General features: G+C 37.8%; 1 long non-coding RNA gene across 1 annotated transcript in view; it reads left to right on the top strand.

The window, feature by feature from the left end:
• Nucleotides 1-19,669, top strand: part of LOC308197319 — an 81,001-nt gene that overhangs the window by 22,140 nt on the left and 39,192 nt on the right. Inside the window, exon 1 of the long non-coding RNA XR_013952812.1 lies at nt 1-19,669. This exon is cut by the window's left edge and continues 22,140 nt beyond it; it is cut by the window's right edge and continues 32,609 nt beyond it. This is a non-coding gene — a long non-coding RNA (uncharacterized lncRNA).

Genomic DNA, 19,669 nt, shown 5'->3' with positions numbered 1-19,669 from the left:
CAAAGACCAAGTTTATTTTATTACAGCATCTTGCTCCTCCACCTGAAATCAGAGCTTCCAACAGGCCAGCTGCAGTCTTTTGGGATTTTACACTAGGAGTAGGCAAGACTGACATAGATACAGTAAAAAATAAAAGCCCAGCAAAGTGAAGCCTCAGTACAGAAGACCCATGAAAAACTAGGGTCTGATCCAGAATTAAATTCTGGTGTCTTGATACCCTATCCAGGCTCCTCGTTACTGGACAAGTTCATCTTTAATGAGAAACTAGACAGATTTAGACTAGCTCCTTTTTACACCACTACCTATCTAATTTCTGCTGCACGGAAGCATCACCAATACTTTAATTTCTTTATTTTCTGTTAATACTTTCAAGGGTCTGTTTTTCCTTAGAGGGACAGAATCTGCCTTTAGCTGAGAACCAATGCAAACTGCAATAGGATTGAGGTCTATCTATTGCTAGAACATAATTTACACATTCGCAGCAAGACATAGAGGGAAAAAATTGTTAAAATATATCTTTTTAGTGATGTACATGCTTTTCTTATTACACAGTGGATTCTCCCAAATTAACAGATGTATTAGTAGCAAAGATAAAATAACCTGCCTGTATCTCCAAGTGCTGGCTAGTGCATGGGTTTAGTTGTTTGTTTTGTGTATGTGTTTTTCCTTCTTTTTAGTTATTTGGCTTGATTAACAAGATTCACAATAATAACATGACCTTTGACGTTGTTCTATAATTCACTATATTCAGAAGCATCTATTTTTATATGTATAATATCACACCATAAATGGTGTTGTCTTTTAACAGTGTGACAGGAGCTTAATTCCTGGTGCCTATGAATCAGGTGAAGAGCTGTCGATGATAGTGAGTTAGAGATTTACAGTAGACCAGACAAACTATAAAAACTTATGGTAGGGATTATGAGTTATCAAGATGTGCTGAGCTGGCACATGCTGCTGAGTCTGTGGTCAGCATTATACAGGGGGAAGCTACAGCGCCACAGCTGCACAGCATTCTATTACTACCGGTTAGCATCAGAGCAAGTATCAGCAATGGGAAGACTTTAAAAAGGTTTGAAGGCAGGAGGATAAAGAAGGGAAATCAGGAGAAAAATGCATGACGAACAGTAATGTCTCCAGGACTGGCAACTCTTAAATCCAAAGGCTGCTAGCAAACAAACTGTATGTTCAGCACTTTAACAAAACCATTCAAGGAAATAACGTCAACATCAAATTGAAAGCCTTCTATTCCCTTGTTCTGGCAGGAAGCGTGAGGAAAGCAATAACTGTGGGAGGCTGCAGTTTGTCATGCAGTGATTCTTTCTTCATTGCACGTATTATCAACTGTTTACCTGCAATGGAGGAATGTGCCAGGTAGGAAAAGTGTCTCGTGTTTATCATGCTTTTCCTTGAACTCTGTTCATTCATTTCTGGATTTATATATACATATGTATATAAATATATATAAACACATTGCTTATGGCTATACGTATGTTTGCATCAGTAAAAGCAGAGAGGCAAACCAGCTTTTTTCAATCACTGACCTTTCACAGACCACAACAGAGTTACTCTGATACAAACAGCTGAAGGTTAAGTGTAAGTTTTATTTGCTCGAATTTGACTAGATATTCTGAATGAGAGTCAGCTTGAGAAATGAGGTATGTTTACCAGCAATGTGCCATGCTTCCAGCAGTTTCAGGCTTCTTCACTGGAATACAGATGTGACTTACTAAGGCCTTTTACATTCAATTATTTCACTTTTCACTAAGGCCTTTTACATTCAATTATTTCACTTTTCCCTTAGGTGCTGCTGGCCCTTTGGGACAGACTCAGAAAATCATGGCCACAGTGACAACTTCTGGGTTTCTCTAAATGCTCTCCTTTGCACATAATTTGGAAGAGAATGAGAAGCTGGGGATATGGTACTTAATCCAGCCCTAAATTGGCCATTGCAGCTTGCAGTTTGAGGCAGCAGTATTCTGTTTTTCTTTTAGTGACCTGGGCAGGGAAGTTGATAGTACTGAAAAAGGTACAGAAAGTCACAGCAGCATATTGGTTTTGCCAGAGGAAAATAAAAATGTAATCCTATTTCTTTAGAACAAAGAGAACATTTGCCCTGTCAGCAACCATCTTCAGGAACTTCCCCCCATCCTTCCAAATTCCATTTTATCTGAATTGAGGTTGGTCCAACTTGCCTTTTAGCCTCCCAAGTGATCTGGTTCTACAAGAGCAAAGAGATTAAACCTTCCGGTGTGACAGGAGAGAGAGACAGCTGAGTGTCATCTGCACATTAATAAGTCCACTTATGGTCTCAAATGTTCTCACATACATATAAAATAAAAAACTGCCCAGAATGGCATCCTGTAGAGTTTCCCATAACAAAGAGCCTACTAAAAGAATCATCCCGTAACATTCTTTAAGATTTATTGAAAGGAAAAAGAATTGACTCAGCGAAGACCAACCAGACCATTCCTACCAGATACCCAGGCCAGCCAAGAACATCTTGTAATTAATTGTGGAAAAAGCAATCAAAAGATACAACCTGTAGGCCTTTTGGTCTGAACTGAACAAAGTATACATGACTTCCTGAAGTAATCAAATGAACTGCATGCACTTGTGTCTTGGGGCCAAAGCTCTTCCTCAATTTCTGAGTTTGATCTCTGTCAATTTAAGCACCAGAATGATACGAGGTAGATGCACCGCTTGTTTCTTACCTATTGCAGGAGATAGATTTTTGATATGCATCCTGATGACCTGCTAGAGGTTACCAATGTCTTAACCATCTATAGCAAAGTGCTGAAAACTCAGTCAGTGAACCACTGCCTCTTTTCCGGTCACCCGGAGCACACAACTATCTGTCTGTAGAACAAAGTAACTGAGCGGTGTCTCCAGATTCCATATGCAAGAAGAAGAAATAAAAAAAAAACAAACACCACCACCAAAAATTTTGGTATAAATGTGTCCTCTAAAAACACTCTCACTTTCTCAGAATGTGCCTAGTAAATTTGAATATTATGATCTGCAAAGTACACAGAAAATTGCCTACCACACAGGAAAGTGGTCTGTCTACATGTCTGCAAGCAAGATGCTCACTGACCTACCAGCAGTGATTCTAGCATCCAGGAACTTATTAGTAGAAGACAGCCATATAACATGTGGTTTTATTTACCACTTCCCAAATTTTTCAGTGTGCAAGAGCAACTCAATGGTTACTAAACCAAAGACTATGTTAAACACAGACACTCCATGAGCAGATTTTTTTTTCTCCCCAGTTTAAACAGGGATGCTACTATTAACATACTGGGCTGTGGCCAAGTCAGTACTCATTGTACTGAAAAGCAAGGTTAGTGCTCACAGATGAGCATTACTGGTTATGAATAGATAATAGGTTACTATTCTTAGATTGAGCTGTGCCATAAGGGCTGAAGTGCTTTGCTTGAGATAGTCTAAGCAGAAAAAGTTCAGTAAGCCATCCTTCTTTTAGAATTTCCTGTTTTCAAGAATGCATGTTAGACAGATGTTTTCTCACATGCAGCAAGCCTCCATTTTAGGATACAATAAATTCTATAATAGGAGTATGATTGCTTTAAATTTGAGTAACTGATTTATGTTGGTGACCTGAAAGGCATTATAATACATGGCAGAAAAGAGAACTAACACAACATCAAAAGCACGAGCATACGAGACTACTAATCATGGCAGTAAGTGAAGTAAAATGCTTTTTCATAAAATGCAAGATTTTAAAAACCATTACTTATCAAAGTCATTGTAGTTGGTAAGGCTGAAGGAAGAGACTTAAAATGCTACAGTTTGGTGGCAGCACATATGTGAGAAAGAGAGAGAGGAGTGGATTTTAAGACCAGATACTTCAACAAAGCTGACTGAGAAATAGAATTAGCTTCTATATACAAGACATAATTAAGAATTTAATTTTGAAAGCTTTACTGTGCTATTCTTGTGCATCAGATCAGACCCTACAGTTACAGGGGACATACTGTTTTTCCCCCCTTCATCCAGAGCATGCTTCAAAAACAGCCACTCGGTTTGGTTTCTGCTCACTGTCCAGTGCATAACCTACATCCCAAATCCTTTTCATGCCTTTTGTGCCATAAGAGCTACATAGGCTACACAGCACTGTCATGCATTTCTGGCCAGAGTACAAACATTAAGCAATGTCTCCTCTGCTCAGAATGGCAGGTGGAAAATGAAGGAGATAGGACTGTTCGAGAAGCAACAGTATAAAAGTCTAGACAAGAAGCTAGTTTCACTGGGGCAGAGAAGATTATAGCTGCAGTTCATGTCCTGCAAATTGAGCCTAGTATTGGGTCAATAAATAAAATAAAATCTAATAATCTAAAACCTGTTGAAGACAAACTAGCAGTTATGCCGTAAGCACTGTTTATTTTAAATGTGGAACAATAGCACAAGTCATCTTTTCAGTCTTTCCAAGTCTGTCAGTCAAGACTCAGGTGATGAGAACCAAACTGGCCACACAGCCTTGTTTTGGTTCCTTTTGCATATGCGCCGTGAAGCATTCTATCTATTCCATACAACTACTGCCTTATTCAGAGCACATGTGGGATGCTGCTCTGGACATGCCCAGGACAGCACAGGCAATGAAGGCGGTGTGTGGAGGATTCTCACCGCATCTATTCCACTCGTGAAAACACATGGGGAAAAAAAAAAAAAAGAAGAAAGATAAAAAAGCAGTTAGGGTTAAAACTATTGAATGCCAATGTAAAGTATTGGAGCTTATCTTTCTTCTTTTACAGGCTTTTGGAGATTTTATCTTTAAAGCTGCTAATCTAAATAAATTCAGATATCTACCCTCACTGCTAACATTGGTGTTTCACGCATCATGCACCTGATATGTATGGTGTAGACAAACAGCAACATAAGGTCTGCCATGTAGTTAGAGAAGCATTAAAAACATTTATGTGAAAATAAATCTGGGAAAAAAGAACGTAATTGGGATTATCTCTTTGACATCTCAGTGCTAGGTGTACAGTATTTGGTACTTTTTGAGGGGCTGTGCTTTCCTTATAAAAAGACAATTTCAATCTGCCATTCAACAAACATCAACTTCTCACTCACTTCTGTGATCTCTTTTTCAAAAGATCTCACAGCATCTTAGTTTCTTTCTTGTGTTTGGAGAAAATGTTCGCTTTGGCCCATCTGCTATGCTAATCACAACTACTTGCAAAGGATTGCCTTATGACCGTTATTTTAGTATTTTTGAAAGCTTTATGAATTTCTTTATGCTATATAAGCATGCTTTTGGATAGCCTGTCAGTCAATGCACTAGAGTTTTGAAAGTATTTTAATCTAGTACACACTGATTATATATATGGTGCTTTCCATTACATAATTACAAACAGTTTCACTTCAAACAGATACAGACTTCCTTCATCCCAGAAGCACAACCACCTCTAGCTGGAAATACCAGCAGCTGGTTTTCAATTGGAAAGGACATTGCAAAACCATTTTGGTCAAAATATGAAATTGCAGCAGCCGGAAAATCCTCTGTTGAAACTACTTGGAAAATTCAAATGGGCATAAAGCCACATCGCCAGACTGGAACACAGCACAGTGTGACAAATAACACGGTCTTGTCAAAATACTCTGCTGCTGTAAGTCACTGTCACCACTCTATTTTCAAAATAGCAATGCTGATTTACCTCATATGATGAAGGGGGTCCTCTTTCTCAGTTTAGGATCATTAGAAAGCTGGCACATCCAGCAGCACAGATACCCCACTTTGTTTTGCTGGGACACTGGTGTGGGGAGGTGCCACAAGGCTCCTCCTTACATGTTTTTTCTCTGATGTCTGTCATCCAAATATTGATCCACTGCTCAGTTCATGAAGACTGACAGGATTGCAACTTTTGCTGGTATGACAGGACAGTTTAATTGCAATCTGTTTTTTTTTTAAGCACCACCAACTTTAACTACGCATTTTCCCTATAAGTTTACAAAACTCAAAGTTGCCTCTTAAGGATAAAGAGATGTCTTCTTCCTCTCTCTAAGGAGAAGCAGGTAGATTAAAAAAAAAAAAAAGTTCAATAGCTTTATCAGAGGGAAGTGAAATTTATTACATGAGAAGGACCTGAGAGGCTTGGGATTGAAGACTGTATTGATATATGTCTTTGAGGAGTTTAACTAAAATGTTATTTTGTATCTGCCATAAAGTATAAGAAAATATTGATGGTGCTTTTTAAACTTGATGTCAGTGGGGTATAATCAGAAAAGGAAAGGAGAGAATAAAACACGGAAGATCTTTCTTCCCTTGCTGAAGGGAACTTCCATACCTTTATTTTTAGAGATTAATCTAATGTTATGCTTATTGGGTTAACTGGGCTTCAGCTTGTGGTTTGGTTTAAAGATTTTTGTTCACTTTAGTCTTATAGGGATTGTCTGTGTGACTGTAATGTCTTTTGAAGGGACAAATTGGCAAGCACAACTATTAGCTGGGTGACATCAAAGAGCATTAATCTTTTGTTCTATAGCAAGGCCAAGACCACATTAGTGCATTTCACCCAGTCATTATTAAGACTGTAGCCCAAGGGTGTAATAAATGTTTTATGGCATGCAAACCAAGGTAATGGAATGCAAATTCCATAATACATCCATACATTTATTTTCTAATAGAGTAAATGATGATGTATTTTATCCAAGAAGAGCTGCTGAACGACAGCACAAGTTCAGAAATTCAGAACTGAAGATAAATATAGCCCTTACTTGTTTTGGGACAACTATGTGAAACAAGAAGAATAAGAGATCTATTCTGTTAGAAATTGCCCAGTTAAAAAAAGCTTTAAGAGCAAACACTTTCATCTTATTCTTTAATGTAAATCTCTTTTCGGGAAGGTGGATGTGGTTATCTTATATTTTTGTTTCTAATTACATTTCCCTCTTTGAATACTAATGGATTATCTTGCTTATATTTGCCTTAGAAATATATGAGAGTATTAATGTGTGAGATTTTAATAGGTATCAGGGAAGGCATTTTCCCAGCAGAACTTAAGTCATGTTTTATTACTTTGTATTCAGAATCTGATAGATTAGGAATTATTCCTCAAGTACAGCAGTTTAAGTAACCTAAATAATAATATAAATACATGTCAGTGTTCTTGCTACTTTAACCTGTCAAACTCTGTTGTAAAGGTTCCAGTAATCACAGTGCTGGTTGACTGGATTAGCGTGTGAAACCTCTGTAAGCCATTTTATCTGCCCCTAAGAAATGTTTTCATTTCATTCTTACCTTATTTCCTGATGATGCACAGTGCTTTTGATCTGACCTAATAGACAGTTTCATGTTCATTCATTGCTGTGTTTCTCAGATAGAAATACAGTAACCGAGAGAGTAAATTGTATTACAGAGTATAGCCCAAGTACACACTCAGGACTGATAAGTAAGTTTGAAGACTATAAAAACACTCATAACTAACTAGGGAGAACAGACAGGGAAAGTTTCTCAGTGACTGCTGCACACCAAGGTCTGTCTGGAACTTACACAGCCAGAACAATTCAGTAACCTATACCGCAGGAAAGCAAAACTGATGGAATTCTCTTTTCTCAAACCCTTTTCCCCAGGGCCACATCTTTCCCATTTCATTCATACGGCAAAAGGTCTGTCAATGCAGTGTAAAAGCTGATGACAAGGACATCACAGTCTTCTAGCCCCTCACATCATTTTTCACCGGATCAAGTTGCATCAGTGACCTTGGAGCCACTATTTGTAGGACCCGGTTCCGAGTCACATTCCTAACTGAAAGCATTTATAGTCTGATCCAAAGCATACAGGGATGATTGGAAATATTCCCACTGACTCCACTGGTCTTTGGATTAGGTCTTTTATAGAAATACAATCTTTAATATGTCTCTGCTAGTGTTTTCTATCCTCGAGTGTAAGTTCAGAACAGAATAACTCTCTGGGACAAGTTCATTGCTAACATCAGCAGAGTTGCCCATAACTAAATCTGGCACCAGGGAGCCTCATTCTGTGTATGGAAGCAGTTGCTTTACATTCTGGTGCTCCTGATGGCTACGGCATGCAAACACTATTTTTGCAGTGAGTGAGTATTTGCAGGTGGGGGGAAAAATTTTCTGCCAAAGGGAAAGAAAAAGAACATCAGCGTAAAGGGATCCTTGAGTAACAGCGGTTCTGACTGAGAAAGCACAATCAGTTGTTGCACCGTGATTCCCTCTGCAATTGGCAGGATCTCACAGAGGTGGCAGTGCACTTATTTAGGCTTTATGGCCCAGAAGTTCTAGCATGGGGTGATGAAAACAAAGACAAGCAAAACCAGACAGAAAATATTCTGAAGAAAGCAAACCATTGCAGTTAATTTCAATAGAACAACAGAGGAAAAACCTGCTGTTCAGACACACAGCCTGGGGTGTTGCTGAAATATGACTCTTTTAGCACACTAGGCATTCAGACCTATTACTTTGCAGTAGAGAAGGAAGCCAAAATGAGGAAGAGAAGTCATACAATAGAGTACATCTCTCTTACCTAATTGTGATAAATATGTCCCAGAAAGAAGACATGCAGTTGTATTTAAATTTGGGAAGTTCAAGAAGGAAATAGATTTCTTCTCACAGATTCTTCACATACCGGAGCCACTAGTTGCCAACTATGATAGCAGCCTCGCAAATAGCCCAGTATTACTTTGATGTTTCTTTGAGTTTAGTAAACATGGAAGCCTTCCTAAATTACATCTGTGTCCTACCTCTTAGACAAAAGCTTGGGGTTGATGAGGTATGAGATTACCTGGAATACCTATCTGCTGTGAACTGCAGTCTGCTCACTGCTTTTTCAGGATTTGGAAGAGACTGGGATTGAAAGCAGCATGTTGCTTCTTACAGCACTGCATCGTGGAGCTTTCACTGAGCTTCAGGGGCTAGTGGAAGTTTTTAGCTGCAGTGTCCTCTGTGACTGGGCACGACCTTATTTCCACTTTATAATTTACTTATAAGACCTATTCAGAAGACTCACAACACTATGCAAATCACCTGCTTAATATTCAGAGTCTACAAAGACTAATATAAATGCTGTACTTCATGTAACTGAGCAGCAACTTTGACTTTACTCTTCCTGAGAACTGGACAAAAACCACCAGGATTAGACATAGTTTGTTACTATTAGTAATCTGAGTTCTGGCTAGTAAATTCAATAACTTCAGTAGCAAAAAGGCTAAAAGCTGTAATGAAAAAAAAAAATCAATGTTCACCTGTCATTTAGTATCCAAATCGAACAATTAAAATAGTCTTTGGCATGACGTAAGCACTTACTATTGAAACAGAGGATTTATTGAATATCTGATATGGGGTGGTGGCCTTTGAAGACAGTTGTTAGAAAGCATTTAAATTTACTGTCCACTTTTGTAATATTTTTTTTAATAATTGTTGTAAAACATGATGCTAACTTAGCAGTTATAAACCTGTCTGCTGTATAAATTAACTAAGTGGTGGAATCTCGCTGATATATCAATGAAAAAAGTCAATTTTTATTTAATCTTTTGAACAGAGTCTTTTGCTTAAAAATCTGAAGCAGATTGAGATAAACTGTATGGTCCATTTTTTTTTGACTCTTAACAAAAGGAAAAAAATGTGGAAACTTGGGCAATACTAAAAAATAATAAGAACTCCTCTCCCAACTTTCCCTGGGATTTACCTACTTAGAAATTCAAATGTAATCATCTCAAAAATTGCTTTGGTTTATATATATGTTACCAGTGAATTTCGCTTGCAAATATTGACTATATTCATCATTACTTCATCAGCTCATTCCAATGACTGATAGCATTAACCTCTGCTAAGTGACATTCTAAACTTGCAGTTTTCTAAGTGCCAACTCTGAAACGTAGTTCACTTCTTGGTCCATCCTCCCCCTTCATTCTAGGAACAAGAGCTCTTTCATTTGCTATTTCCTTATGAATGATTAAGGTGAACTTGTTTAAGTTAATAGTTAACTCTTAAGCTGATATTAAAGAGCTTAAGAGGTAAAATGAAAATGCACAGAAGTTTATGCATTTTTGAAGATGACAAGAGGTTTATTCCATTTTATGGTTGAAACCCGTAAAGGTTAATTAATTTCTATACATCACTAGTGCAAACATCTCTGGTTTGACTTTAGATTTTTTTTCTTTTACTGGTGGTATAGATTTTAGAAAAACACAAGATATTCATGAATAACCCACAACACAAATCTTTCTTACTGTAACAGCTTCTGAAATTAGCCTACATGCACACATTTGTGCTAGTCCAAGACATAGGTTAAGGACTGAAAAAACAGCTGTGAGCTTGGTTGGGAGAAAAATAGTTCAGAAGTTTCTGCTTTCAGATGTCTCCTGTTAACCATCTGAAGTCGTTAATTAATAATTAAAATCACAGCTACTTACTGTAATTTTCAACCAATCCCCAGTGAAATACTCAGTAACATTCTCTTACTGTTGTGGTTTGAAATAAGACTCTTGGGTACCAGTTTCCCCACCCAATTCATTCAGACAAGGGGATATCAACTTAGCTGAAATGCACCTTCCCTCATTTACCACCACAAACAACTCACAGTTTATAAGGATCATAGCATTTATTCATGTGAGTATAGCTGCATAGCTGCTGAAGCTAGAGGGAATAATGATCAGCAGTGTCCTTTGATGCGCTGCAGCTCTATTTCCCCTGCACTCCTCCAGACAAAACTAGGAGAGCCAGCACAGTTGTTGAGGTGGTTACGCAAAGGCAGAAGAGTGAAATGACACCATACTAAGGAAGGACACTATTACAAAAGGGAAACCAGTAGGGTGAGTTTTTTTTTTACTGCTGTTGGTTTTTAATGGATTTATTGAAGAAAAAATTAACTTGTATTCACAGTGAAGTAGTGTAACATGGCAGAGTTTATTGAAATTGGGATCTTAGAATAAAAAAAAAAGTATAAGAACATGCTCACAAAAAACCTATACTGTTTAGAAGTTCTCCATGCATCGATTTCAACTGTAAACAGCATGAATATGCTGTATAACCCTTAAAATGCTAATGATTTATTCTGAGTCAGGTTCTTTCTATCAACCTGAATATACAGAAGTGTACAAAGGTGGAATGGGAAAGACTGCTTTACAGTTTCCCTTTGAGCTAATTGCTTGCCTGTGAAATGAAGACACCACTGAGTCTGGGCAAAGGCCTTTTAAATAGTGGTATATTAAGGGACAGTGAGTGATTCAGCACATTCCTGTATGCTGCTTCATTCTGTATATAAGATAGACAAGTTCAAGTGTTTCCAGACATTTTAAATGCTTTTGTTTTGCCAGATCTCTCTCTGTCTTTCTCTTGGCAGGTTAGGAATGTGTTTTTTTTGTTTTTTGTTTTTTGACTTGCTTGCAGCCTTGGGATATTTTCTTTCTTGAAAATTTTGTTTTATCATCATATTCATCTACTCAGAAAAGACTAAAGCAGAAATTACAGTCACAAGTTAAAAATCTTTCTGATAGAACAGCGTGATGTAGACAGTGGCAACTCACTTGTCACTTCTACCACTGCAAGTAAGAAGATTAAGATCTATTTTTCAAGCCAATTCATTTCTCTGTACCATCCCAGGAAAGAGCCGCCCTTACATCTTTAAGCAACATCTGAAAGATCAGACTTAGGTATTTAACAGAGATATAAACCAAGAGACAAGGGAAATGGGACTGTAGGCGAACATAGGTTTATTTTGTTATTGATAGCATCAATTTCCTGGTGTATGGCACAAGTCTATGATTACAGTAAGTCATCAACACAGTCATCAACAGCATGATGAGGAAGGGCAAAAAGGAGAAACAATTTTGAGACTGACACCTAAGACACCATTTGGCTACAAATGTTATCTGAGATGTTGCAGATGTTCCTATATTAACTCACTTATTTGACTGAGAGCATCAGCCACCAGGTCACAAGGTGTGAACCCCATTAGTTTGATAACTTTTAATGTTTTTGAATTTATTCCAGATTTCCAGCACCAAGCACTTTAATCTCAAGGAGCCTCATCTAGTTCTGCACAATAGGGGTTGGTGGGGATAGGGTGTAGACAAGTCCTTTTCCAGAGTCATATTACTACTTGAAGGGGAAGGGTAGAAGGATGTTCTCCTAGTAGAAATTGTACACAAGGCTGCAGAGTGGTTTTCAGATTATTCCACCCTCCAAGAAAGGAAAAAAACTCACACCTAATTTTTTCTGCCATTTCCTCCAGAAGCAGCATGTGCTTTCAGCTAGTAGTTTTCAAAGTTTTCAACAATTTTAATAACTGGAAGGCTATGTCTGTGGCTTGACCACATACAAGAGAGAAATACCTCCATCACATCTCCTCATAATGATATATGTGCCTTCAGTGAATGAACAACATACACAGGAATTCATTCATTTCATTTCTAGATTTCATTTCAGTGATGCACTGAAACACTACTCTGAAACACAGGTCAAATCTCAACCATGAGCCAAATCTCAAAAAATGGTGCTGAGCTATTTCCCTGAGCATGGAGAAGTTATACCTAAACAGAATTGGTTAAACATGTTTGATTGGAGAGTTTCTAAGGAAAGTGTAGCAAGAAGTGATTAAAGCCATTCATTTAGCATCATTTTTACCTTCTGAACCACGAATAAACCAGTAATAAATGTGCCTGATAAATGAACTATTGCCTGTTAGAGAGATGCTGTCTAGTAGAGCTGACGTTTTGACAAACGTGACCACTGCAAATTCCTTTGTGCTCCTGAAAGAAGTCCTGAGAAAATTCCAGTCTGAGGAATTACATTGCATGTACCCCAAATTCCCCTTTAAGTTTCAGATGAAAAAAAGACATTTCATATAGTGACCATTTAAGGGATAGCTAGCTCACCAGGGACTGCATTTTGTCATTACTGTGAGAAATGATTCACTCATAAACCCTTATCCGTGGAAGGACTTTTATCTGTGCATACATCAAAAAGTTAAGGAATAATGTCTCAGTGGAATCAGCTGATGGCTCAGGTCCTACCTTGCAAATGATTTTCCAGTATTTCCAGAATACGCTGGGTAGACAACAGATGAAAGAGGCCTTTAGTACTTTTCTCATTCTCCCTGAATCCAGCGAGACTGCAGTGACTTTACAGGAACAGTCTCCAAGCACTCAGAGGACAACAACAATAAGAAGAGAGTCCTCATGGTTTGAAAATACTGTTGCCAGTGCATCTTTGTTTTACAGACTGATTCTGACATCTGCTTTCCGTTAATACTCACAGGGGGTAAAAGAAGGGATTTTTACTAGCATAACAACAGCTTAATCCTAACATGCAATTGCCATGGAAATTGGTGCCTCAGCATCCTCTAGGATGCTTTCAGACCTGCAGACTTGACCCACAGCGCTGTCTGAATTGCCAGTCTGAATCTCTGTTCTTTCTCACAGTGGGGTCACAAGAGCTCTGCCTGTGTTAGCACTCTTAAGCAGGACCCTGACTTTCTGGAAAAACCCACTTTCATATATAGAATTAGATTAACATCTGAGCTCAGGACCAGTGGCACATAGACTTTGTTTTGACCTTCTGAGCAAAATCTACTTTAAAAAAGGTGTCTAAGTCTGTTCAATAAGTGAAGGACTCTCAGTATGGACAGATCGTAAATTCTCATTACAAAGGATCCAGTTTCGTCAAGAAAGGCTCAACAAGATCAAGACAATCTGGAAACAACCTGGCCAGCTGTAACTCCAATGCAATGGCCCTGCAAAGAGTTAGAAAAATTAGGCTAGTGCTGCCCTCCCCCATTTTTTTTTCCAGTGAATGTTTGTTATCATTCTTTATTTGCAGCGAGTTTCAGTTTGGAGTGCCTGGTCAAATTAGCTATATCTACTCATTTCATAAGGGACTTCTGAAAGGCTCAGCCTGAATCCTTAAACACTGAGGGATATACCTGAGTGAAGGTCGCTGTCCCACCCTATAGCTGTTTTTTGATCAGACTAAACTTATGGTCAGAAACAAATCAATGATATATTTGCTCTGAAAATATTCTGTAGTCCATGCAAAAGTATTTTGTCCTACAAAAAAACACAAATTTTGAAGAAGGACGTAGTTATCTATACGTGCCACCATGGCCTATCACATTGCTTAGAAACAAGAGGAGGAAAAGTTATGATAAAATGGGTTCCCAATCATAAATAGGAACTTATTTCTTCAAGTGAGGAGTAGATCTGAGAAGCTTTACTACTTTGATCAGCTGTTATTTGCCTTACATTATAGGTTCTTGTAAACTTATACTTTAGATTTAGCATTTCTAAATTTTGCAGCATCAGTGACCCACAGTCACCATTTGTCCTCCAGTCTCACTCTTCACATGTCTTTATGTCATGACTGTTCTCAAGTGATAAATATTTATAGCTAGCTGCAGATGTTGTTTCATTTGCAAAAGAAAGATTTACAAGCAAGGAGAAACTGGAAAAAATGAATATTAATAAACTGCACAAGAAGAGAAAATGAGAAATACTATATGGCTTGGATCCATGAGAAGAGCAGGTCATCAATTTGTAATGGGCAAATAATTCATAACAAGTAACATATTCAATACATTTCATCTCTTTTTTTATTCTAGCACATTGCACACCAGCAGATAGTGATTTTCTCTAATTTACTTGTAATTCACATTTTCCAACTAAGTACTTTCTCCAAAAAGTTATTGGTCTTAAATAGTTTGTTGCAAAGTATTTCACAGTAAAAGAGAAAAGTTGCGTTTGGGCAATTTTGATTGGACCTTAGATAAGTTTTTGTCCCCTTACTAGATAGGTGTAACTCTTAAAATTCAGTTTTCTGATCTAAATTCTCACATCTATGGATTTCTGCTTTACTTTCAATGAACATTTCCAATACCTAATGAAAATACCGTTGCTACAAACTGTTCTGCTAGAAAACTCATTGCCTTCAGTAACTCTAGATGACTAGAAAATTAGCAAAAAAAAAAAAGCAAAATGAACTGCCTAAAAAAAAAAAAAAGAAATTGATATTCAACAGCAAGTCACAGTAGCCTTTAAGTATGTAATCGATTAGCATTTATCAGAACTTCAAGACAGACTGGAGTCAATGCATTCAACAACTTACTATGTTAGCTAGTAAAAAAAAAAATGGGCAAAAAAGACCTGTCCTTTCTTCTATGTGTGACTGCAAAAATGTATACATGAATGGATACAAGTTTGCTTTTGTATTCTTCTTTCCACAGTTATGGACCATTCAGGGTTTTTCTGCACTGATATTGCCTACTTGGGATAATCCAAAAAACAAACAGAAAATCAGAACAATGTTGGAAAGGCTCAGCTAAGAGAAACACCTGAATTTCTATGGATGTTTGACAGTCAGAGGAGGTACCTTAACGTGAAGGAGGCCCAGACTACTGATGACTAATACAAATTCAATTTCAATAAAAAAAAAATCAGATGTAAGGAAATTAGATATTAGGAAGAAATTCTTCACAGTTTCACAAGGGTGGTGAGGCACTGGCACAGGCTGCCCAGAGAAGCTGTGGATGCCCCATCCCTGGAAGTGTTCAAGGCCAGGCTGGATGGGGCTTTGAGCAACCTGGTCTTACTGGAAGGGGAATTGGAAATAGGTGATCTTTAAGGCCCCTTACAACCCAAACCATAGAATATGATTCTATGAAAACCTCTGCCCTATTCACTTTCCTTATTCACCCACAGACTCCGAGGCAGGATGACTGGAGTGACCACTTTAGACAGGCATGTTGCCCTAGACACCTCTTTTGTGATGCTAACGGTGAAGCATCTCAAAGGAACAAGATAACAAGTCTATGTATCCTCAGCCTGTGGTGTTTTGGGAAGCATCTGAGTGGAGGGATAATCTTGTGCACAACTGCAATGCTGTTCGACAGCTATGTATGCATATATTCAGTCTGCAGAACTCTCTAACTGATGCTGCATCTACATATTTGCGTGCATTCACGTATTTGTAAGTGTGGGAAAAATATTTGATTTTACAATGGAAAGAGGATGCAATTTTTAGCTGTTGAAGGGAACTCTTCCTTTGTGAAGTGGGCTGAGGGGAAAAACCACAGAGCCATTTTCCAGGCACTGCTCAAGGAACTAGCGTGCAGTGACATTAGCCTGGCTCCAGCTACAAGCATCAGGCGTACATCGCTACGCTTATGTGCAATTCTGCTGAGAGGGCACTCTTTCCAGCATGACACAATAGACTGCTAAAAGCATTTATCTTCGGAGTTGCACACTTTTAAGTGTTGTCATTTTTTAATTAGAGTTCAGGGTTCTTGTTTTGATGGGCAACAGAAGATATGCATGCCTTCAATACATACACATCACAGAGGTCTACACGAAATATCATGCAAGCTCAGGCATGCCAAGGTGGAAGCTCATGAAGGCATCGGATATAAAACCTCAGTCTCAATTACAGTGTGTGAAAGATTGGTATCAAAATTCAGATAGCTGTGTCATTTATTAACACGATCTTACTAAGGGCTTGTTGACTCAGATCTATTTTGTTATCTGCAGTTTTTTCGGTTAATATACATTCTGTTGAACTCATGAGTGTGTTTCCAGTAAGAGCGATACTCTTCTGTGAGTGCTCAAGGACTGCAAAAGCACTCACAGTCAGAGCGAGAAATCAAATTGATTCCTCCAGACCCTATCCTGTTGTAAGACATTTCATTTGTGTACTGCCATCTTAGTCTTGAAAACGTCCTATTCAGAATTGTGGCTTAGACCTCCCAGGACCTCATCAAATATGTTCAGCTTGTCACTAACCTCACTGGCAGGCATTCTAACATTTCTCAGCTGTATCTTGCAGATGGTATGAGTGACGTGAGCTTATTTAAAAAGTGGGATATATAGGAACTTCCCCAGGAATGTAGAATGTAGATAGATCCACCATGAACACTATCAAATATGCTTGGATATTTTTTGAAAAGGAAAGCAAAAATGAATATTTTTTAAACAAACATGGTTTCTTACAGCAATGCTATCTATCCAACACTCCATATACTTTTATATGTACGCTTAGCATAACGTTACCATTTTTCCCTTTATTTCTTTCCCAGACCAACCCCATCGTGACAAAGCAGTGGAATAAGAGAAAGGCCACTTGGGAATCTGTGGGTAAACTCAAAAATATCTTAACTCAGGCTTTATGAAAGTAGTAAATATAATAGTGGAAAAAAATATTTTGCTACAGTTGACAAAACTGATTCTTCTGCCCACAGATGAAGAAGAGTATTTTTTATTTTGACCTTGTTGCTGGGAGTAACAACATTCTGTGCTGCAGCAAAGGAAGAATGGGTGGCGGGGAAAGTTTTTTCTCCTCTTCCTCTGACCGATGGGCAACTGGGAAACTAGGATGCAGGAAGATTTGGGGAACCTAGCAGAAAAAAAACTATACTCTTCCTCCCTTATCTTTCCCTTCCACCACTTACCTAACTAGTCTTTTACCCACAATACCTGATTTAACTTGCCGTGACATGATTTTGTAGCACTTCATACTATAGCATAAGTAAACATCCTGTTAACCTGGACCCCAATCTGGCTGGTGAGGGGTATTTACTCTGCTCCTCCAGCCTACTGTCCTCAACCCCAACACTCCATAAAGACTCCGCTTCATTCTAGCATGCCAGCCCTTGGTTCCAAAGCTATGCAACAGTAATAGAGTACTATTAATAAAAATAAAGAAAGACAATGGGACAGACTGTAAATTTATCACATCAGTGATATTTTGGTTTGACTCACATGCCACTTTCAAAGGGAGCACTCAAAACACATGAAAACCTGGGCTGACTCTGCCTTCTGATGTATTGCTTCTGTTGTTCCATGGCTTGATTTCTACAACCCACCTTTCAAGTTTAAGTAAATTTTTCAGATTCAGATTTTTTTTTTTTGGAGTTCATTAAGGTCGCTACACTTTGCAGTTTGTTGTTCACCAAGACCTACTTTTTTTCAAAAGGAGAGTTAATACAACATGTTGTCCTTCAGAGACAGCTTGAAGGAATAATGGAAAGATCAAGATGGCAAACAGGAGATATTTTATTTATTATTTTTATTAGGGACATTTGCCTGTCCTAGAATATGTAGCCTGGTTGCTAGTTTGCATCTACAGTTAAATTAATACAGACCATCTCAATCTGTTAGACTATTTCGTTTATCATTTTTAACTTTTTTTTCCCCTCATCAAAATCATGTCCAAAGTGATGGATCTAAATTCTCCCAAGCTTCCTTGAACATTTTTCACGTGTTTTATGAATAAATTAAATTCCCCACACGCGAAGTCCTACTGTGTAAGAAATCTCAGTGTACTGCTAGATGGGAGGATGAAAATGATTATTTAACAGAAGTTTTCCAACTCTCCCAGTTCTTTACCCTGTGGGCACAATGCTTTGAACTGGACAACTTCAGAAGTTTAATGGAATTTCTCCTACTTATATCAAGGCTAGATCTAGCTCTGTGAGAAGAAAGTAGTTTGTTGTTCATGAGCAATGTCTTTCACCTTTAAGGGCTAGTCAAGATGTCACGATGTCTTTCAAATGGGGCTTCAAGAGGCATTGGAAGTTATATGAAAAAGGGTGCAGTGCCAGGAGCAAATGAAAGAATAGCAATGTTCCAAAAGTTACTCTAATAAAATCAGAGCCAAAAGATACATTTTTCTAAGTCCTTAAAAAAGCAAAATTAACTTTGATATAAATGCAAGTTTTGCCTGCTTAGAAACAAACTGACTGTGGTCTATGTATGGAGTTGAACAATCAACAGTTCCAATATTTGAGGGGTGTTTTTCACCACAAAAACACAACTTAAAAAGACAGGTTTATCATTTGAGACATAAAACTGAAGGTTTTATGGACAATTCTGTAAGAACAAACACTCATTATTGCATTAGTTAGTAAATAATAATGATAACAGCAGATTGGTGATTGCTGTCAATGAGTAATGAGCTGATGCTCTTTGTGTATTTATTGTTAGATTTTCTGTGCTCATCAGAAATTGAGTGTAATTTTGTTCACTGCATATATCTTCATATTGCAATCAATATAACAGTACACTTTTCATAGACATCAGACTAATATTAATTTGTTTTTATTTATACACCATGGAAAGACAGACAACATCTTCACTTCTATGATAAAGCCTTCATTCAAAATAAAGTATGGTTATATCATCACTGGGGTTAAGAAGATTTTATGTTTACTACTCAAAAGATTAATGGGTCACTCAAGCATTTACATTCTCATACATTTTTATGACAGTGCTATGAAGTAAATTTGATGTATGTTCAGAAGAGAATGATAGGTTTAAATGTCTAACAGCTGCTCTTTTGAATTTCAGCAATGTTTTAAGTGTTGCTACCATTTAGCACTTCCACTGCTCAGTGCAATTTACTGTTCGCCTGCATTAGTTATTTGTATTTGCACAGGAAGACAAAAGGGAAAGAATTAGGTGCAGAGTAGAAACAGTTTTACTTCCTTCAAGCCACCTGAATCTAATCAATTAGGCAGTGCTGGGAGAAAAAAAACACACGTGTTACAGAATGTGTATTGAAAGATTTCATTGGAAAAGTATCGTAGGTACAGAAACTGTGTGCACAAATACACACCCTTTGCTGGGTCTGGTTTGAAGATTATTTCACTTTTTGAAATGCATTAGATGTCCTCTATATCACAAAAGCAGTTTTG

The sequence above is a fragment of the Anser brachyrhynchus genome (genome assembly GCF_964034855.1).
Source record: "Anser brachyrhynchus genome assembly, chromosome: 6".
NCBI lineage: Eukaryota > Metazoa > Chordata > Aves > Anseriformes > Anatidae > Anser > Anser brachyrhynchus.
Note: the sequence above shows the minus strand (reverse complement) of the source record. Positions and strands in the feature narration are given on the sequence as shown.